The sequence below is a fragment of the Apis cerana genome, linkage group LG11, assembly GCF_029169275.1.
Source record: "Apis cerana isolate GH-2021 linkage group LG11, AcerK_1.0, whole genome shotgun sequence".
Classification (NCBI taxonomy): Eukaryota; Metazoa; Arthropoda; class Insecta; order Hymenoptera; family Apidae; genus Apis; species Apis cerana.
In genome coordinates, this window is record NC_083862.1 from 3,826,340 (window position 1) to 3,851,877 (window position 25,538).

The following is a 25,538-nucleotide window of genomic DNA, read 5'->3' on the forward strand; positions in this document are numbered from 1 at the left end:
AATTATTTTTTTAAATGAGAGATATATGATTATCACGATTCATATTACCTCTTTTAATTTTAAAAAATAAATAATATTTGTAATCTTCTATAGATATATTTTATAGTCTTCATGTTAAACAATTTCATATCATAATTTCATAATTTCATATTTAAATAATAATAATTAAATATATTTATAAAATAAATATATTTGATTAGAGTGTAATAGAAAAAAGCCTCATGTTTCCTATATATTGAATGATTATTTAAATTTTTTTATTGTAATTTTTTATTCTTAATATCAATATAACATTATTTATTAAAATATTTTTCAAATTATTTTTATTAATTATATATTTATCAAGATACTATATTTTAATAAAATTATATTTCTTTTTTATGAGATTATATATTTTATTTCTGTAATAGTATAATTTCTATAAATCTTCTTCAAAATAGTCAAAAATATATTGTATTTAGCTTCTTTTTAGAAAACACAATATACAATTCAAAAAAATTATTATGACGTAATATCCAATTTTTAATTTATCACACAAATTTGATTTATACATGTTCTTTATTATAAATTTCTGAAACAAAAACACCAAAAATTAATCTCAACATTTAATAGATATTCACAGTATAAACATTATATATCATATGTGAAATATATCTTATTATTTGTATATATTTGTATACAATGCACGCAATTAATTTTCAAGTTAAATTTTTTCAAAAATTAAGCGTCGAATAAAAACATTTTTATTTTGTATTTCTTTTTTATTTTTTTATTATGTTATAAATTACAGAATGTTATGGGATACATTTAACATTAAAAGTTGAAGCAAAAGCTAATATACAAAAATGTCATTGAGTTATTAATAACTTTATTAGGCTATATTATATAAGCTATAACATAGATAAGATATTTCACTTTATATTTATTTATACATAATGTTATAACATAAATTCTTAATTAGTGATATACAACGTTTGCAATGTTTATGCAAATCTTGTCGAATGTACTATATCGGATAGAATAAACGTATAATAATATAATAATATAAAAAGATTTTGCTGCACGCTATATAGAAAATTGAATCGAAAAGTAAAATCATTTTCTATTTCATTTTCCTATTAAATTTATCAACATGTGCTGTTATTTCGAAATAAAGAGGTACTTTCGCGAATAACTTGTAATAAATTGTTATCTAAAACTCTATTATTATTATCTACTTACATTCTCTAAAACACCTGATCGACCAAAGTAACTAATACTGACTTACTTCTCCGCTAGTTAAATATCTTGATAGTTTGAACGGCACTTCTTAAAAACAATTTTCCTTTGGAATGATGCGGTTAACGATGCCATAAAAACAATGTTGCCTGTTCGAATAGATATATTTCTCTATCGAAAGAAATCATTTTAACTTTCGTTTCTTGTGTAACGATAACTATATATATTTTCCAATATTATATTATCATTTTAGTAAAATGATATAATAATATGTTAAATGTAAGTGGTATGGATAATTGTTACTTATTTTCATTTTTATTTATTTATTCATTTATTGAAGGATATAGAAATTCCATAAAATATTATATAATTCCATAAAAGTATGAATCACTTAATACTTTGGTTATTAATTATATCAAAAAGTGTATCGAGAAAATACGAAAATGCGATTTGAAGAGTTATGTATAATGATATGGAAAAATTTGTTTTTTTTTAATAACACTATACATTTATTATATTACATTTTAGATGATATTAAAATATATGAATTCATCAATAATATTTTGATTTTGAAATTCATTAATAATTTCATAATTTTTTAATTAAAGAACAGATTATTTAATTAAAGAACATTTATTTATGGACAGAAAAATAAATTATAGTTGTATAATTTATTATAGTTAAATTAGTTAAAAAAAAAGTTAAAAAAAAAGATTATGTATGAAAATGACTTAAAACTTAAAAGTAAAATTACTTAATGATTAAAAAACCTAATCGATTTGCAGAAATTATTCATATATAGAATAATCTGAGAGTAGTAAATAGAATATCTTTTAAATAATTATATTTGTCATTTTGCAGATAATAAGATTCTTGAAAGAAAAGAATGTAACATATACAATCAATTATAAGAATCTTCATATACTTTTTGACAACAAAATTTTGATTTAATAAATGTTTATATATATATACATACAAAATATAATGTGTTATAATATGTATAAATGAATTCTTTTCTGATATTTTTATAAATAAAACGATTAAGTTAACTCTCAAAATTTAAATATTTTTTCATGTTTTTAATTTAATAATAAAATATTTATAACAAAATGACAGAACATTAAAATTTAGACTGTTTTATATATTTATTATAAAGTTTATATATATTATTATAAAGTTTTTAAAGTTTTTCCTAAAGTTTTCGTTGCGTTATCACATAATTATATTTTAAAAAATGAAGAAAACATTAAAATTTTAAAAATTAATTTTAAAACAAAATATTCTAACAAAATTATTCTATATTATACAAAATATATATTTTATTATGCATTATTATGCATGATTATACAAAATATATATACAAAATTTCATTAAAAATAAAATTTTCGTTCATTTTAATAACACAACTTATTAATTAAAATTTATTTAAGATACATATACAAAATTGTGTGATTGACTATTTAATCGAAGTTGAAGTTTCAATTGAATAACAAGTTACTAACCACCAAAAAAATTGCAAAAAAGACCAAGAGAAATCAATTTCTTTCTAGCAATGTTGGGTATATGTCAAAACAAAAGAAAAAGAACCCAACTTTATATGCCGCACGTGTAGATTTGCATATAACAATCAGCGTGCACGAGCACGAGCACGAATTTCAAGCCGAACGACCATCGACAATGAAACACAACATCCGTGAACGAAAGAGGGGTTCGGCTCGTTCGTTAGCATTCATTATAGCGGAAACGAGCGGAGACGACGAAGAATCGCAACATCGTTGGCCAGGAATGATTTCATTAATCATAAGCATCGAGAGATACCCAATAGGAAATGAAAAGCGTTCTGTCATAGTCTACATGGCATCCTGCGCCAAGTGCTAAATATACGGTAGCACTCATGCCATACACCGGCCCTTCTGAACATACGGCTCACAATGCATCAAATTGCATCTGCCTTTGTACAGTCGTCACGCGCGATGCACCTCGCTTCGATTGTTCGATACCGGAAACAAACTGCGTTACCGTCACCTGCTGCCATCGGTGCGCCGTGCTACTGCCCTTTCCGGCCAATTTTCTGACTTTTTTTTATGCATCATCTGATTATCCCCTATGCCAGTCAGTCACTTCGACGATAGCAGATATGTTCGAAATATTTGCGTTTGAAACGTAAACTAATTTGTTAATTATTTGTTATTTTACATTTTTAATAAAACTTTTATTATTCAAATATTTCAATATTCCAAAAATATAGTATTTCTATTCATAATATAAAGAGACATTTTTCATTATTACAACGATAGAAAAAAAATTTTAAATTGATGATGGTTAACTTCTTTCAGAAATGTATAAATATAAGATATTTCTTTCACATAGTGACAATGTGAAGTTATGAGGTTAGTTGTCACCATATTCGGGTAAATTGATATTGAGAAATAAAAGTTATCTTTTAATTTTATTTTCTAATGAAATAAAACATAATATTATTAATAACATTTATTTTTTTCAAATTAACAAAAGCATATTATTTTTAAAAGAAAATCAAAACAATACCTAATAATCATGAATATTATGTTTGAAAATAATCTATTGAATTTTATATTTTACTAATAATAATTTATTAAAAATAATTTAATGAAAAATAGTAATAATCCAATAATAACATATTATTATGATATTAATGATTACATAAATTATTAATAACATTAAACTTAATATACTTAATTAATCTTCTAAAAAAACAAAATTAAAAGTCATCATCATATTAAAACCACAGTTTGGGAGTGTATGCAAATATATGAAATTGTATTTTTTATTATTTATAATAAGTTCACTTTTTGGATTTATTATGTATTAAAAAGTTGTTATAAAGTTGTTATAAAGTATAAAATATCATATAAAGTATAAAAAAATAAAATGAAGTAAAGAAACAAAATTTAGAAATTCTAGATCATTATGATAGGAATAATTTATAGTAAAGTACATTTATAGTAAAGACAAGTTGTTCTCTCAAGTCATGATAATAAGTCATAATTGATAGCCTAGTCTTCATTAACACATTGTACACACACACACACACACACACACACACATACATATATATAATAGAAATATTCTGTTTATATTTTCTATTACAACATGTTCTTTACAATCTATCTATATAAATATTATTTATAAGCATAAAAACTTACTGGTGAGTAACTTTCGAAAACCAAATAAATAAATACATAAAATATAAATATATTATAATATATTCTTATCTAGTAATATATTATAATATATAATATATAAATATATTATAATATATACTTATATATTAAATTTTTATGTAAAATCATATTATTCTTTCATATTGTTCTATTCATATTGTTAAAATAAATAATAAAATGTGATGATAAAATTAAATGAAAACATGACATTAAGTATCTTCATTATGAAAATATAATCATTTTATTGTTAGAATTTTTAACACTAATCTCTTTTATATTAAAGCATAAATGTATAATATTATTGAAACGAAATTGAAAATATTTAAGAAATTAAAAATATTATATAATTGACAAAAGTATATAATTTTGCGAAATCTATAATCATTGGCACTAAAAAAAAGAAAAAAAGAATGAAATGAAATATTATTTGAATGATGAACATTTCTTGATTGTTTTTATATTCAAAAATTTGTACAATTTGGTTACTTAAAAAATATAACATCAATATTTTTATAATAAAAACCGTTTTTATATTATTAATTTTAATTATTAATTTTGTTTTAAATCAGTTTTGAAATATAAAATAATTCATCTAAGAAAAGTTTGTATTTTATTATCAAAAAATTCACTATCCGAATTCTTGTCTCTATTATTATTTATATATATTTCCAATGGAAATATGGAATAATGGAAATTTTATCGTAACTATATAATTTGAACACTAGTTATCGCTAATATAAGGCATTGTATTATATAAAATAATAAAATAAAATAATAATGAATTATTAATATTGATAATATATATTTTTATTTTAATATTATTAATTTCGATATGTAATATTACTTTTATTGGCATTTTGTTATGCACTAGAATTGAGAAAAATAGAAAAATCTTATACATTACTCAATAAAAACTTTTTTACGTGTAAAATTCACATCTTAATTAAAAAAAATAAATAAATTAAGATTTAATCTGATTTAAATTTTTAAAAAGTAGATCTTTAAAAATATATTTAGTACAATATTTTGATACATCTTGTGAAATAAAGAAATATTAAAGAATATTTTAACAAAGGAAAATAAATTGGCAGATAAAGAATCACTTTAAGATTATTGAGAATTTTTGTGAACGAAATCAATATACATAACAATAAATTTGAATAATAAATTAATATAAAATCTTATATTTTAATAATTTTTGTGATAGGAAGTTACGATTAATAATATGTACAATATTTAACTATAATTAATAATAAAAAATTTTATTAAATTAATAAAAAATTTTATTAAATTATATGTATTTATGTATTTAATATTATGTTTATTATGTTAAATAAATATTAGACTCAAATCTCAAAATCCAATTTTTATAGGAAAATATAAAATAATATAGAAAATCTTTTAATAATTTTAAATTCAAATTAAAACTGAAGTTTTTATGAATATAATACAATTTAATGTTTATTACAATTAAAACTATAATATTTATATATATCGTATTTGTAATATAATATATATTATAATTTTATATATTATATATATATTATATATTATATTTAATAATTATATATATATATATATATATATATATATATATATATAAAACTATAATATATATTATATTACAAATACGATATATAATGTTATAAATGCATAGATTAAATATAGTCTTTTATATAGCTGTCAGTTATATAAACTCGTTCGTTAGTTCGTTAACCTCTTCTCGTATTCTCATTTCTTTTATAGTACTTAAATTACTTTAAAACGTTATTGATGTCATATTCCAAGATAACATCGAAATTTATGTATGATTGGTATTTGATCTCGAATTTAAACTTCGTTATGAATATATCATTCAATCTTTATTAAATTGAAATTATAATGCCTATCATGTATGATTTATGATATTATAAACTAAAAGATTAAACGATCTGATCGATCGAATTTCATATCGGATTTTCCGTTCCTTAAATTCAAAATTCAAAAATTGATAAAATTTGAAGTACATATATTACACATATATTAATATATATATATATATATATATAAGATGTTTGTATATTATATTATATAATAATAATATATATATATAATAATATAATATATTGTACTACATAATGACACATTCTCATGATAGTTTTTTTTAACAATCAGAAACGATATTTGCATTTTGAGGATTAGAAAAAACTAAATATTTGCAAAAATCAAGTTTATGATAAAATAAAAATTTGCACTTAAAGAATGGTAACCTATATAAATATCACGCACAATAGAAAGATATAATAGTTGGTCGAGCAGCTAACTTTCGTTCAGCGTTATAAAGTATTTTTGCAATATAACAACAAAAGATATTGAATGAAAAAAGCAAGAATTTTTACTTTAATCGAAAATTATCAACTGGAAAGCTGGTGCACATTTCTTGTTGAGGTAATCTCGACGAAATATTTAACAGCGTAATTTATATGCGTTCTGGTATATTTACATATGAAAGAAAATGATGCGTAGATGGCAGTAGCGTATGGAATGTAGAGAGCGACGATAAATATACATATACAAAAATATTCGAACATTCGCTATAAAGTAATAGGAAATAAATAGAACATTGAGTTATGAAATAAATAATAAAACATTATGAAAATAGAAAATTATTGAAATATGAAATGCTAACTGTATAAATATCACAGAAAAATTAATTCACAATATGAAGCAAAAAAAGTAAATATGAATATAATGTAAATGAAATAAATAATAATTCATGCATTCGAGTATTTTTGTAACTTCTCTGCATATATTCACAAATTTTTCAATAATTTTTATAAATATTATCTGATTTATTTAAAATTTTATATTGAATATTTTTTAATATGAAACATCTTGATTTATGTTATTATTATCATTCATAATAAATATAAATTAAACAGTTTTAAAGAAAGCATATTTTTTTATTAAAAAATATTTGTTTTTTTGTATGTAGATATTTTATATGAAAATGTTTTTTTAAATGAAATCATATCTTACTACATTTTTTATAACAATTCGATAATCTCTTCATGTATATTTAAAAATTATTGATTTAGGATACATTTTAACCTCAATTTTAAAATTTAAATTGTAAAACTTTTTATATGAAAGATAAGAAAAATAATCGAATATTTCTTAGCATACAAGAAGTTTTATAAAATTCTAATTAGAATATCTTCTACTTTAATATATTTTAAACATATTATCTAATTTATCTAATTATATCTAATTTAATATTTTTTATAGACAATATCTGTATCAAACAATAAAAAGACATGTAAATCCATTTAAAAAAACAAAGTTAAGTTTTTAAGTAATCTTTACATTTACGAAAAAATTAATAACATCAAAATATTTGTTTTGAAACCATTTTATTTGATAATATATTTTACTACGGATAATAATAGTGACATAAATTAAGATATTAATATCAGGTGAGATACTGTATATTATCTTCGAAATTTAAATTTAACATATATATTTTTATTATTTATTATTTAACATTTTCTTCGCGAATACTTCGAATAATTTCACGTTTATATATATATATATATATTTATATACAAAATACCATAACGTGATTTTTCTTCGCAATTTGAATGAAATATTGTACTTCAGATTAATAATAAGCGTTAGACAACTACAAATGGCATATCTAAAACGGCATATCTTGCCATAACAGGGCGAAAAAATATGTATTGTAAATCAAATAATAGTTCTGTTCTGTTTTTCATCGTGTTTTTTCATAGAATCATCGTTTAATTATGACAAAATGTTTAAATTCGCGGTAATAATTAATACTCGATTTAAATATACGTGATTTTCTCGTTCCGTTAGAAATGGAATTCACAATTCAAATTACAGTTATTAATTTTCATTCGTTTTATGATCGCACAAATAAATATTTTACAATGCAAGCTTACCAACGCCACAACGTAACATTATTAATTATTTATCTCGTTTTACAAAGAGAAATCGAAAATAATAAAAAATATATATAATTATTTTTAATATTTATCGCATTGTTATTTAAATATCGCGTTCGAAAATTGTGCGATATTCATCGATTATTTGTTTAATTTAAAACTAATATTATTGATATCGTTATATTTAAAACATTAATGTTTCATAATATTTCTACCAGAATATTCTTTTTTATGCGTAATCTATGAAATGCTTTAACGCAAGTAAAAATATATGAGCCGATAAACGGTATTTATGTTAAACGAATTTTATATAAAATTAAATCGGCAACGAGCATGAGAAGAGTATTTCATCATGAGATTCCCTTTTAGTGTCCCAAGAATAGTAATATTTATATCGATTATTCAGGCTTATTTTTTTTTGTATGACAGATTGCAACAATATCAAATCGAGGATAATTTTTCAAAAATAAATATGCTCAAACAAATATAGATTTGTTCGTTACGTATTTAATATTAATAATAATTAATATAATATACCAATCTTTCTCATGATTTTCAAGAAATTTTTTATTTAAATATTTATTTCAAAATTTATAACGTATATTAAAAATAATCAACAATAATATCAAGTTAGATCAGTAATATAATAATGCCATATCGAAATTATTTGAATTAATTTTAAATCTTCAATATCAAATGAAATATGTATAATAAAATAATATCAAATCAAATAAATGAATAAAAATTGAAAAGAATTGAATCTGAAAACCATATACATTATATTTAATGATGTCATGTGTATAAACAAAAGTAAAATGAAAACATCAATTTTAAAACATCAATCTTCCTTATAAAGAAATGATTAAATAAATAGATATCATTTATAGCTTAATTTCTTTTAATAATAGAGAATCATATGTATTTACTATGATTCATTGTCAATAAAAATAGACATTCTTTAGATCACAATTCATCTTTATTTATCATCAAAAATTTAAATATTTTATAATCATATTTAATTATAATCATCTAAAAATCAGAGATATGTAAGAAATATAATAAAAATATCAAAACAGATCGAAAGTTTTTTCGATTTAAAATTAAATTAGATTGTCAAAAATATTTCGTAATACATGAATTTCGAGAATTCATGTTTTGGAATGAGTTTTGTTGAATACGACTGTGAATTGGAAATGTTTACAAACAATCGATAACGAGTAAATATTCTACAAAACTCGCCTCGACAACTTCTCGAAATCTAAAGAATCTCCATATTCATACATCACAAAATAGAAGTTAGTAAATAAAAAATAACAGTTAATGAAAAGAAAATAGAAGATGGGTCAATCAAGTTATTACATTATGAATTAATTAAATATAGAACTTAAAATTTTATATATACATATTCCTTAAAAATTAGAATTCTAATTACAAAAATTGGTAAATAATAAAAAACAGAAGATTAAAATTTTCAAGTTTTTTTGCACATCTTTTCTATTTTAAATTTTTATATATAAATATGTCTATCTGAAAAACTGAAGTTTCAATTACAAAAATTGATGAATAAAAAAATAAAAGATACAATATAGTTAGCCGAATACTACTGTATCTCAATTTGATTCAAGTATGTAAAAAATATAATTTGTATTATTTATTATATTCTCTCAAAATTAGAAGAATGTCGATATCTATTTTATCTATTTGTCTAAAGTTCCGAAAGATCGTACTAATAATTCTCTTATCGTAAAATTAGTGGAGTTGACATACCTAAATATCATTCCAAAGTTTCACCTCGAAGTACTTTATTATGAATTCGTTAAATAGATTAAAACAGATGAATCATTCGAAAACAATTATATAATTTATTTAGTAATTGATTTATTTCATGCAAAATTGTTGTGTTTGAATTTTTATTAAGTTATTATTGTGCTTTTGCATCTTTTTGCACTTTCGTTATAGAATATTATACTTTAATTTAAGATAAAAACATTTGAATAAAAAAATTTTATTTTATAAACAAATCAAGTATACATAAATAAATAAAGATTTTATTTCATGTTTCATAATTTTTGTATATCATATATAAGATATATTTTTATCAGTTTTATCTTTCTATTGTATTATATATATATTATATTACATAATATATAATTTAATTCGATTTGCTAACGCACTTTTGAACGTTCATGAATGTCTTCATTATTGTTATATTAAAATGTATTTTGTTTCAATTGTATAAAAAAGCTTAAATAGTTTATACCGAATATATTAAATTGAACAATAAATTTTTTAAATAAATTTTAATTCTTAATTTATTTATTCTAATTAAAGATCTAAGACATTTATTGTTTCTTTAATTCCGCATACAATGTTTCAAATTTATGACATTTAATATATGATTATTCTTATAAGTCTTAAGAAAAAGCTTAAGAAATATCTATTAAAAAAAGCTTATTAAATAAAACGTTTTCTATTAAATAAAATATGTATGTTATGTTTAAATTATTGAAAAATAATTGGTTTAAAAAGAAATATAAATTAAACTAAAAATTATAATATAATTAAAACTAAAAAAAAAAATAAATGTTTTTAGAAATTAATGAATCATGAATTTCCAATTTCATATTTCATATTTTCTTTCTTTTGTAATTTAAATTTTATTCTGTATGACTTAAGTTATCAAAAATACATATAGATTTTTTTTAATACTTTGAAATTGTATTTCTTTAAATCATTTCCTTTTCGAAAATATATAATATATATTTATTATTTTTTTTAAAATTCTATTGATATATATTTCTATTTCACAATTATTTCTATTATCAAAAATTAACAAAAATAAAAATTATCAACTTTATATTTCAATTTGAACATCAAATCATTATTTTCTGTTAATTTTAAACTTTTTTCATAATATCATATTAGTCGTTATTTATTTTTTATATCAATAATTTCTCAATATTACCGTTTTTTTATATTTATTGCATATTCATATTTTTATTTTTCATCTTTTCCACATGTTAAAATAATAATATCACTTATTTCCATTTTAACAATTTTGTCAATATAAATATCATACTATTGAAAAAAGATTTTGTAAGTAGTTAGATTCAATAATTTTAATAAAAAAGAATAAATATGGCATTTATTATATATTACAGAGTAGTTATACGAATAATAAAATTAGTGATGAAACTTCGAATAATACTTAATAACTTTGAATAATGAATAATAGGTATTCCATGATTTAATGACTTTATAATTTATTAAGAATTACATTATTCAATTTTTATTTTTTTAAACAATCCAGAAATAATTTTTTTTACTTCTTATTATTTCTATATCGTGGAATATGTACAGAATTTTCCAATATACAGAATTTTTTTTTTAATGACATAACAATTAATTATATCCATCACGAAAAGTTTTTGTAAAATATGGCTTTACTTTGTAAAGCCATATTAATAAACAAACAATGTATAAAGTATAATATACAAGATAAATATTCGGTTAAAACGACGCAATAACTTAAGCATAATAATTTTTTTTCTTTTTGAAATCCATATAAAATACTTCATAAACTTTCCTTTTATTTTTATTTTTATTTGAAGTTTCAAAGTTTCTAAAAATTTCATTTATATCCAAAAATGAATTTTCATGAAATTATTGTATATCAAAATGTATAAACGAAAGAGACAAAAATTTTAATTTGAACAAAAATTATAAAATTGATAGTAAGCATTACAATAACCCGTATTCCCTAGTTCATCACAGGTTCGAAAACATTTAACCTTCCGGGAGTATCTTGAAGAAGAAAAGGAATTCGAAAAGGAAAACAAACAAGCGGATAAACGAAAAGAAGCGATGTTATCACTTGAATTGCGTGCGTATGGAAAGAACTCGTATTTATAACTGTTGTCCTCGAAAAGTCAAAGGAAGGACACGGTCGATAAGTCCCCTTTCGAGTTTTATGACAAATCCATTCGTTGTCGTCCTCGTTTATTTGCTCATCCAGTCGCCTTTCCCATCTTTTTTTTAACTTTTGAGACACTAAAACTTTGTAGATGTCGAACAGATATGTTTAAAAGGGATGTGAACAGAGTTGGACAGTTTATCCGATTCTTTCGATTATCGGTATTCACCGAAAGAAAAAAGAGAATATATCTTCTTCTGATATCCTTTTCGTTTCAATCGAATTCGTTTCAAGAAGATTCACCCAATGTCGAACTCAAATCGAAGTTTTTGAACGATTTTTCTCGATGCACTATCTCAGAATGGCGAATGATTTGATACACTTTATCATACTTCGACAGAATGGAATACGTAAATGGAGTTAAAAATTGTCATCATAATCGAAATCGTCGCTCGGAAAACGAAATTCTTTGTTCGATTTTTAATGCGATATAATCATTAATTTTTCTTAAGTACTTTTTACATTTCACGAAGGAGAAATTCGAGTTTCTTCATAATCGAGTTGATGATGACAACAAGACAATTTCTTCAAAAATTTCAAAAACATACTGTTTTTTGTTTAATGTAGGTTTTCTATCAAAAAAAAAAAAAAAAGAATAACGAAGAATTACAAGTATTAATATCTATATAACTACAATAATAGTCGAACGTTCCTTGATGAGTGATGTACTTAAACTTTCCAATCTAATTTCCATAAATTCAGATGCGATAAGATTCTATCTTTCAATGAATCTCAGATCGGTATTCACATTCCAAGAACAGACACGAAAACACGATTATTCCTTGATCTATCCAATTTCTATCTTGGCGAAGGATGGCACAGTAATGGGACTGATCAAGAAAAATAAAGAACAAGGGTCCACAAAACGTGTCGTTAATCTCCAGAATCAGATTTACATCGAAATCCATCTAAATAGTCGTAGATACACCACTGATCCACTTACCATCGAAATCGTCACGATTCCATGTGTCTCATGGTAGCATTGAATCACTGTCGATATCCGTTACATACGATGCAGTTCCATTGTTACACATATAACACTATGAAATATCCTCCGTAATTAGTAATCAAATCACAACAATCGAAAACGTTTATGCATTCAATATCCTTGGTCTCACATACGACACTTATTCTTCATCATTCTTTATCAAGCAATGGTCACATGAGCGCGATTTTCGGACACACGGAATCAACGATCGAGATCGAGTTTCCTCCTCGATCGATGTCACGCGGATGCAACATTCGATCGGATCCGATCACGATTAACAATGAAAAAACGCATGTCACCGCGAATAAATCGAATAAATATCTAACGATCGTGAACACTGTATTCATAAAAGAAAAAGTCTCGCGACAAAGAACAGAAATCTCGAGCTCAACGTCCGCGTAGCGACTGGCGCCTGACACCTCCACCCTTTCGACAACACCCCGATCACGGAACGCGCGCGACAGACAAAGACCAACTGACCACCGCGAACGGAGCGATTGAGAAAGCTGCCACGAGTGGCGCTACCAGCGGGATGAGGCAAGGAGTGGGGATTGGCTGGCTGGTTGGCAGGAGTGCCACCCTATACTGACTAGAGACCATGGGAGATAAAGAGGGGCAGTCGATGGAGAGAAACCGCTAGTCTCACCCCTACTTTCCTTTCAACTCTCTCACCCTCACGCCTGATTCCTTTCTCCCCTCTTTTCGCCGTTTCGCTCTTTCCTATACGCGAGAGTTTTTATTCTTTCTCCCTTTTTGTAATTTTCTTTATTAGTATAAGTAAATCGATAAGAATTGAATTTTGTACGAGCTGTTAGATTGATTTCTGTCGTTATGTGATTAACACCATATCAATTTAATGAAAAACCCGTATTTTTCTCGCTCTTTTCTCTTCTTATTTTCTTTTTTCATTTGTTTATTCGATTCTTTAACTATTCTTGACAATTAAATATTGTTGGCAATAGCAAGCTACATGCAATTCGGAAACGTAATAATAATTGCACGTAATTGCACGTTTAATTCCGAAATTCCGCATCTACTTTTGTATCTTTCCTGTTCGTACTATTTATCTCGCTCTAGTGACAGTTAAATTTTCTTATAGATGAAAAGAAACAGCGAAAAATGAAACTTTATACGATCTAGCTAATTAATTGATTCTTTCGATGTCACGCAGTTAATGTTTGCTAATTTAACAAAGTTACGTCTTTTAAAATGTAATGCACGCATCTTTTTTTTTGTATGTCCTTTCTCGCTTTTCACGGTGATCAACATCTTCGTGAGCAGCGCATGCGCGTGGTCTTAGATTTCGTCTCGCCTCCTGATTTTTCGTAATAAAAACGTTTATCTTGGCGAGAACGATTCAGCTCGCATATCTCTCAACATCATGGACCGCACATGCCCTTTCTTTTTTCTTCAAATACATTTTCGACATTGAAAATGATAAACTTTTGTCCAAGCGTATTGTATCCAAAAGCGAATTTATTAAAAGGATATCATTTCATTAATTTGAATGTTCTTGATATATATTATTATGAATATCATTTTGAAAAAATTTTTGAATGAAGATAATTTAAAATGACAAAGAAATGAAAGAAAAATTTTAATTATTTTGAAAATAATAAATCTTCCTATGATAAAATTATATTATGTCTGTAATTATATAAGTATATGTTCAACCATATATAATTTCAAGTCAAAATTATTTTATGTGAAATGCTGATTAAATTTTTTTTTGTAATCTAGTTATCAATAATTTTTGTTTTTATTGATTTTAATAAGTTTTAGACATATTATTAAGAACATTATTAAATAATTTCTTCTTTTATATATAATCAATGATTGAATATAATTTTCAAATTATTCGTAAAAAATTTTTATTAATATGATTTTTTAATTGAATTTTTTTATATATATTCATTTATGATAATAAAATTATGAACTATCATTTATCAATTGTTTATAAAAATACAATTAAAATAGTAACCAATATTTGATTAAATATCATATTTTATGCCTATTTAACTATCGTGAAGTTATTTTTTCTAAAATTGACATTTTTGAAACACGCATATATATATGCTTTGAAAAATACAATATATATATATATAATTTGTTCCTAAGAAACTAAGTTAAAATTTCAATAAATATAAGTATAAACATAGATTTTATATAGATTTTATTTATTTTTTAAATATCATGATGTATTTTATATTTTATATCTTTTTTTTTATATTATACACATTTTATAAATTTTTGCCCATTTATATTTTTTATAAATTTAAATATTTTTTTTAATATATAAATTTGCAATCTATTTATAAGGTTTTTTTCTTCTGATTCCTGAAACAAAAAGTCATTAATAATTCAAAAATGCTTACTTCTTTAAATAAATTAAATTTAAATTGACACATTTTAATTTTAATCTTGCAAGCACAGCTAAACAAGCACTATTATATAAGATAAATTCTGAATCTTATATACTTTACTTATTTGGAATTTTATTTAAAATTTTAATTATTTAATAACATTCTTTATTATTTCTTTTATACGAAGCCAATATGTTAAGATAAATAATTTCGGAAATTTTTAACTTATATTTTTGTTTTATAATTGTAAATATATTTATATATGTAATTATATATTTTAATATGAATTTTCAATTTTTTCAAATTCTCGACATGATAAAATTTAAGAAAATAATATTTAGATAAAAAATATTAAAATATATTATAATGATAAATATAAAAATTACAAAATAATCAAAACAAGAGATTATATCATTCTTTATTTGGAACTTTTTTAATTTAAAAAATAGTTTTGTAATATTTAAAAATTAAAACCAATTGATTAATTAGAAACAATTGAAATTCTCTAAAATGTTATAAATTCTAATAGTAAACTAAATGATGAAAATATTTCTTTTCATTTTGAAACATTTATAACAAATTAAAAAGGTTTTACATTCTTATATTTATAAAACATCTTTAAAAGATTGATTTTAAAGATTTTTCAAAATAATTGCAAAATTAATATAATAAAATATTGGTTAAAACTTATTTATAAATAATTAAAATGTTCATTAGACGAAGCGAAAGGAAACAGAGTGAAATCGCTTTGTCTTACACAGCCGCATCGTTGTTTGCTTTTGTCTGGTTTCATTTAACTCGAACTTAAGTTGCTTATAATTTATAAGGAAGATCTTCAACCCGGAAGTTCAAAAAATTATGAAACTTGAGAGAAATATAATGTTTAATATTAATATAATTAATATTAATATTAATATTAATATTAAATTAATATTAATATTGTTTAATATTTATATAGATACGTATTAAGTAATTCTTTTTCTATCCAAAATTATTTTAAGATGAAATCAATTCTTAAAAATTCAACAATTTTATCAACTTGCAAATTATAAAAAAATACAAAAAAAGTTTAAAAATTTCCTTTTTTCGTAAGAATTATCTGCTAAAAAATTTAATTAAAACATAATTAAAAAATAAAGTTATATTAACATTTTATTACAAATAAAAAAAAAGTTATATACAAAAAAACTAATAATTTTTTTTTATATAATTTATTTTTCAAGATTTTAATCAACAATCTAAATAACTATGCAATGGTATTAAAAAAAATAAAATTTAATTATTTATATAATTTTAATAAATACAGCTCTATTGCTGTTTTAGTCAAAACTAAGAAAATTTATATTTCTGTTTTTCATTAAACATTATGACCGTATCAGACAGGGAAAAAAAACATATATAGTAATTTTATAGGATCTTTTTAATGTAATCGTCAAACTTCTTTTTTATATATCAGATAATAAAAAATTTAATAAAAAATGGGTAAATAATAGTCAAAACATATAAATAAATAATATTATAAATTATTCTTCATGGTGATAAAATTCTTTAAAATAAAAAAAATATTGTAAGCATAGAAACTTGTTGCACAATATACGTCATATAATAGTATGATATATAAAACAATATTGTACTCATATAAAATCTTGTTGTAAAACATTTTACTGGATTTTCAAAATCATTTGATTTTTCATCAATCATATCAAGTCATATCATGCATAAATATAACTTTTTTTGAAAAATTTCATAATATCGAATTAAAGAATATTTCATAACATTATTCACGTTATTTGCTTTCATCAGTATTCTTCATTGAATCCTTTTATTATCTGATACATAAAAAAATAAAGAAGTTTGGTGATTATATTATTAAAATATTATAAAATAATTATATATATATTCTTTTTTTCAAGTTATTCAATCATTATTCAATCATCTATAATAAATATAAGATGCCATATAACAAATGCCTCAAAATTTAATTTATCCGATTTTTTATGTATCGCATAATCTTAAAGTATCAATAAATTGAAAGTAAATTTTTACAAATTATGAAATTTACAAATTGATTCCTCGTATGATAAATATTTCTAAATATTCGGAAGATTGAGAAATAATAGTTCAAATATAAGTTTTAATTAATAATAAAAAATATTTTTTCCGTATTTTTTTTTACTTTTTACATGAAAATACAATTTACTTATTAATTTTAATCTTCATAATAAAGAGAAAGTTTATATACAATATAATATTATAATAATATAATATTATATTATATCATTAATATAATAATATATCAAATCAAGATTTGATAAATTGAAAGGAAATTTTTTCCAATCGAGCAAGAGATCAAGAGTGGGACACCAATTGTTCCTTCCTAAGACGAAACGTACAAAGAGAGCAATGCTCGAAGGTTAGGGTGGCAAGTTCCAATGGTGGTCCAAACTTCTCTCCCCAGCGTCGTTTGCGGTTTCGTTGGGGGAAATTAAAACGATATGGTAGTCGATGCATGAAATTACCGTGTTCCAATTGAAACTCTTCCTCGAGTTAAGGGCTAAGGGGGAAGTTTCGAGGCAAATACTTTGAGCGATGAACATCTTCTCTGTTCCATAAGGTCTTTCTACATCCGAGGAGAAAGGAACTCTTACTCTCGTGACTGTATCAAAGGCATACCTTCGTGACACAAATACGCGCGTTTCAATAATATGTTTTAAAGGAAAATTTACATGAGGGATGGATAACTTGATACGAAAGATAGAAGTATAGAAATCATTTAACGATATTCACAGATGGTATGCAGGATGGATATGTTATAGAAGGGGCGTTTTTAAACTCTTAATTGAAACGGGAATGAAACATAAATTATATCTTGTTCTCAAAGAGTGAACAACTTCATCGTGATAAACTTTATTAAAAGTATCTAAAAAGATTTTAATGGAAACTTCTCTATCTGAGGATGAGAACCTGTTTAAGATTTCTCGCTACAAGATACCACGTGGCGAGCAGGCACCGACGATATTTCAATTTCTGTTCATCCCCAACCTCGATTTCTATCTCTGTCCTTTCTAACCTTATGTTATTCTCTCTTTTTTCTCTCCTTTCTTCTTCGTCATTATTCTAGTATGAAACAGAAAGAAAGATAAAATAGTTGAAAGGACTTGTTTTAAACAGTTCTTAAGGAAGTAACTCTTAGAGTGGAATTTTAAGTATCAATAACGCCTAAAAGATTACAATGCAAACTAATATTAATATTTTATGTGAATGTGGAAAGAAATTAATTTATTAATTGGAAAATATTAATTTTTAAGTATTAACATATATTAGATAATAAAATATTCGTCATTTTTGGAAATTATAGAAGACAAAACAAATATAAAAATTGAAATATAAAATATAAAATTAAAAAATAAATTGTATTTGTTTATGCATTTATGTAAAATTTTAATGCGAAAAAAATCTAGAAAATAATATGCGAAAATATATGAAATATAAGTAATGAAAAACATACGTACAAACATTGATATGATTGATATACAAAAATATTGGTTCGTATTTTATATATCAAAACATAGAACATAAAAATATAATTAAAATTATCATGATATTTTATTATTTTTATTATTATATTATAGTTATTATGAAGAATAAAATAATTTATAAAATTTAAACCGTATTTTTATAAAAATTTGAATTTTGCATAATATTCATAAAATTTGGTTTTGTAATTTAGTTATAAGAAATTAAAATTTGTGTTGTGTGAATAAACCAAAATGAAAACAGAGTGAATCGACGATATGACAAAGAATTTCATTCTATCTTTTTTTATCTGCATATAACATAAACTATAATCATCTGTTACTTAATAAGCATCAGCATGATATATTTTTGTATATTAATTTTTATATATTTATTTTGATTTCTAGAATCAATTCTTCATAAATATTTTATGAATATATTAATATTTTATATATTTGTGATAAATATTAATATATTAATAAATGAAATGATCATGAAATAAAAGTGCAAGTGCAAATATAAGATATAAAGCAGAATTGACATAAATATAATAAAAGTAACAATTTTACATAAAAAATGATAATTAAAATGAGCATAATCTTATTTCATTTTAATTTGATCTATAATATAAAATAATTTGTACAAAAAAAAAATCAGTTTTCAAAAATTTAAAAAGTAATTCTCAAATACAATATATAATGGAATAAAATGATCAAATTAAAAGTTAATTTTTATAATATTAATATGCAAATTGATAATATATTATATCATTAAATTTTAAGAGAAAATAATTATAATTATAAGTTTATTATTTTAAATTCCAATTTTTTATCCGCATTAAATCAACTATAGTGAAATGTTTATGAAAAAACTATATACTTCATTCTTTATAAATTCTTATGAATTATGAATATAATTCATGATTCTAAAAAAATTTATCTTAGAAATGAAATTTAAATTATGGATTAAATTATATGTACATATATGATTATAGAATTATAATCCTAAAAATAATCCTTAATTTGATTAAAAATCTTGTAACTTTTAATTAGTTTTAACTTTTTCATTTACGAACACAAATATTATATTTTTTATATATATTATCATAATTTAATTCGATAAATATTTTAGTTTTTTAATGTTGAATTTATATTAATACAATATGATGCAAGATTCGAAATTTTTATCTTAAATTTTTATTATAATAACCTTGTTATTATTTTGAATAGTTGAAGAATAGTGAAGAAAAACAGTTTTGATAAATTAAATAATATGTAATATAAATAATAATAATATAAAATTTTTATATTAAAATTATTGCTATAAATACAATACCCATAAATATAATTCCCAATTAATGTAATCGAAAATCAAAGTATTTTCCTAAAAAATTCATCTTAAACATCAGATTTATTTTCTCTATCTTGCTCGAGACCGAAAGCATGATAAGTCGTTTAATTAACTTTTGATTTTGCATATTTCTGACAAGCATAGAAGTGTATTCGCGCTTCTAAAACCAGAAAAAGAGATCTTTTGTTCCTTTCTTATATCCCCTCGTATATATCTTTTCTTTGAATACAATGCAAACTCTGAAATGTAATTAATTTTTACGAAGTAAATTACGTTATCCCCACAAAATTTACATGAAAAATTTACGTGAAAAATAATTTGTAGTCATAGCTTTGCTATATATAAAAATGATATAAAACAAATGAACTGAACAATTAAAACGAATGATTGAAAAATTGGAATAAGAAGAAAATAATTATGAGAAATAGGAAAATACATTGTAAATGCCTATCGTATTTCTATTAGATAATAATTTTCGTCAAGTAATTATCTTCGGTATGTAGACGAATATGTATTTTAGTACTTTGAGCAATTCAGAGTGAAAAGTTGTTCTGAGTAAATTTGCGCTTACGAACAAACGTAATATTAGCCTTAAATGTTCGAACTTCAAAATAACAATAAATATAAAATGAAATATTACGAGTCTTCTCAATATTCATGTTTTAATAAATAAAAGAAAACTATCTTGAAATTACTTAAAACACCATATATACACTATCTACTATACACACCTAAAAATTTGGAAGCAGAGTTTTATAGAAAAACATTCTTCTTTATCACATTCCGCGATGAATGATTATAGCACATGTTATAAGATTTTAAATGTTTCTCAAGATTAATTGCATTAATAAATATTATATAAATATTAATAAATATTTAATAAATATTTTTTTAATAAATAAATATTAATAAATATTGCATTAATAAAAATTTAATAATTTCCTTTTTTTTCTATGAATTTGACGTGAAAAGTATATGCAAAAATAATGGTAAAATAGTATGATAAAATACATAAAAAATTTCGTTATTTTGAAAATAAAAAGATTTCTTCGTATGTAAAATTCGAATCTGATCGAAAAAATTATCTATCACATTAAATTAAAAACTAAATTAAGAAAAAATATCAATTTTTGCTATATTACAATTTTTTTCAATATTTTTCTCAACTATCATATAATACTAATTTTTCTTTACAAAATCAAATTTAATTTATATTTATGTGATTTTTTTTTATATCGAGATGTAATTTTGAACTTATTCCAGAAACAAAATTATAGAGTACTAAAAATATATTGATAAAGTATATAATAATTGATAAAGTATAGTGAAAATTATAAGATATATTATATATCAAATATATAAATCTAAACAATAGTGTAAAAATACTAGAACAATGAAAAAATTTTAGTTGAGCATAAGTGAAAATTAAATTCTTGTTTCATTAAAATAAATTTTCAACTTTTAAATTTTTGACTATTTATTTTTGTCTGTTGATTTTTTTTTTGAAAAATATAGTTATCAATATCTATTACACACTTTTAAATATTTATTGTAAATACTTAAGACAAAAATATAAATGTTTTGAAATTTTTGATTTTTGATAATATCTGTATAAGTAAATTAGTTGGGAATTTTTTGTTATTTATAATAAATTCAACATAAGAATATGTTATATCATATATATGTTTCATTTGTTTGTAACAGAATGTACCGGTCGTTTTGTAATAGGAAAAATTATTAAATTTAATCGATTAATAAAAAAATGAATAAGTTGTGGATAGTGATTTGAGATGAAATCGAAATCTCAATAATTTCAAGAAAATTACTTAATTTCTTTAAAACTAATTCTTTAGATTATGTTTTATTGTATTATTAGATATGCAATAGTTATCTTGCTCTATTACTAAAGAGAGACTTATGAAGCAATCGGATAACCTGGTTTTTATTTTCAACAATTCAAGTACTGTCAATGGCCTAACAATAATTTATGAGCGGTTTTCTTAACGTTTTCCGGATCTAATTTAAACAAAGCACAAATAAACAAGTTACACTTCACAAGTTACATTTGTATCCCATGCGATGGACTACCGTGGGAGCGAACACGAAAGTTCTGATCTTCACACGCTACGACGCGATTCCGCGAGAGCCCATTCTTCAACGCAACCATTGGTCCCATCCTCCAACCTTCTCTCGATGTGCATTTTTCCCGAGATCAAAGATTAGAAGAAAAATCAAAATTTGCAACAATCTTGCAGTTGAGTTAGAATAGAAATAGAAAACTAGGTAGATAGAATTCGACGACGATACATCAGTATACATCAAAATACAATTAGAATCATTAGTTAGCCGCAAAGAAGTATCAGCATTCGTTCATTCAGAACTCATAATATAAACGAATATAGAGTCCTATGGTAGTAAATGATCGTTCGATCAGTTTAGGCATCCCATTCATGCAATATTTAAAGTCGTTCATCATTTTCGATTTTAACAATATAATTATAATTAATAATAATTATTATAATAATTAATTATTATTATCATAATACACTACTATTATTATTTGTATATGTAAATATTAACATTTATAATAAAAAATTATTTTTTAATATTTTTTAATATTATTTTTTAGTATTATTTTTTAATATCTTAAACATACCATAAATTCATTTAAAAACAAACTTAATTTAATGCAAAAAAAAATTGCAAGGAATAAATTTAGTCGTAAATAAGAAGGATTTAATTTTAAACTAATGATATTATTGATACAAGATTACGTTTTAATCACATTATATTTCAAAAAAAGATTGAAAACGAAATATCCTTTAAAATATATGTTTTTCTGTTAATAATCAAATAAGTTTTTTTTTTTAATTACAAGCTACGAAGCTTGTGAAAATAAATAGGAAAATAGGAATAGAGTTACCTAGAGATTAAATACCTCTCTATATTTTTAATGGCATATAAAAAAAAATAATAAATAATATCTAGTAAGAGCAAATTATTGCAACAAGAACATTGAGGAGCAGGAATAATTTCAGAAACTTATGCCGTAAGTATACTATTAACATCATTATATAATAGAATGCATAATATATATAAATATATTATGAACATATAAAACAAAGAACGTAATAATAGGATTATGAGATAGAGAAAAAAAAGAAGGAAAAAAAGATAGGAAAAAGTATTTCACACAAGTACAATAAAAGCGATTGAGGGCAATGGATTGTTGTTTTAGATAGTTTACAAATGCATTGGTAAAATGAAACTCGGCAACCGCTATGATGGAATGGTAAGTGCAAATCCAGTATCAATTATGTACTAATATGATATATATTTTATTATCTGGACTTGCCACTGGAATTGGTAAATGTATCTAATAAATAATCCATGAATTTTCCTCTTGTCTGTCTGGTATTAAAAATAGAGAAGAGAAAATAGACAATGGAATATCGGTGACAGATATCGGTAAATGATCAGTAAATCTTTTCTATCCTCTTGGATCAGGTGGAGTAGATGGTAGAGGTTAGGGAGACAAATTAATCGGAAATAGGATATAATAGGATATAATAAATATTATATGGCATCTTTAATAATCAAAGGTACATCTAACAAAAGAATTTTGATGATTGTGCGGATTGTAAATAATAATAAGAAATTTTAACACTATTGATAGTAATGGCATTCGTGATTTGTTATCACAAATGTTATCATAAGTGGAATTCATGGATTATAAATAATTTTAGTGTTTTATTCTATATTTTTTGTAAAGTTGCGAGGTGTGTTAGTGATGTCATATATCACAAATGAGCTCCACAGATTAGTATCAAATGTATACATATTCTATAAAGTAATAATTTTAAAATAGTAGGCAATTTTAATTGGAATCCATTAAATATGTTTGATGCTTCAATAGTGACATTAGCTTTTTCATCTTAATGGAACTCGAATCCCATCTTAATTGAGAATCAAATATCACTCTCAGACATTTCACTTCTTTTTTTCACTGAATTCCACTTCATATTATTGAGTATCAATGGCGGAATGTCTTTCTTAAAGTGCTTGCGTTTCCGAATAAACATAATTAGTTGATTCTTAGAGCTGTTAAGCTTCATTTTCTATCTAATAAAGTATTCAGCAAGTAAGATGATTTTGTAAGAGCTTGGATAATTGTATGAATATGCAAAATGAAGTCAAGATCGTAGCTAATAAACCTAGGAAAGTTGATTTAAAATGAGGGATGTCGTTTATGAATATTAAAAATAGCAGACCAAGTATTAATCCTTGCGATATTCCAGCTCTTATCATTTTAAACTCTGATTGATATCCTCTTATTATCAAATTGAACAAAATTGAACAAAATCTTTTTTTCAAGTAGAAATGTTTGATAAATAGTTTAGTTAAGTTTGATTAATATTAGATAAAAGTTTAACTTAATTAATTTATATATTAAGCCATTATGCCAAATTGAATCAAATGCTTTATTTGTATCAAGAAAGCCAAATACTGATTGATGTTGATGATGAATATGAATTTATATTTTGTATTTTTCTCACCTGAGTAAAAGTTCTATTAACAAAAAAGTTAATAAGCTAGATTTGAATATTATACAATTCAATATTAAGTTTATGAAATTTTAGTTCTTCAACAGTTATGTTAGATATATCAAAAATAATTCCTTTAATACAAGCAAAAATTGTTTTTTACTTGAAGTACAAAAGTGTGAAATTGAATCTCGGTTTGACTGAAGGCCTTCTGAAAAAACAGCAATATCATTAAAATGTATCCTTATTTGTTCCCCTAAGTGTTTAAGATGGAATTTTTCAATGGTTTTTTCTAATTCTGCTGAAAAGTTAAAAATATCTTTAGGTTTGATACAAAATATAGATGATGGTTCGGATCATTTATTAGGATTACAGTTACTTTCAGTTGCATCCTTATTACAAGTGAAACATTTATTAGCGTTGATATTATTATTAG

The 25,538-nt window shown here is 22.6% G+C and overlaps 1 long non-coding RNA gene across 1 annotated transcript in view; it reads right to left on the minus strand.

Moving 5' to 3' along the window:
- Nucleotides 1-13,835, minus strand: part of LOC108003189 (uncharacterized) — a 435,498-nt gene extending 421,663 nt beyond the window's left edge. Inside the window, exon 1 of the long non-coding RNA XR_009831824.1 lies at nucleotides 13,285-13,835. This is a non-coding gene — a long non-coding RNA (uncharacterized LOC108003189). The remainder of the gene's footprint in view (nucleotides 1-13,284) is intronic.
- Nucleotides 13,836-25,538: the final 11,703 nt, after the last annotated feature.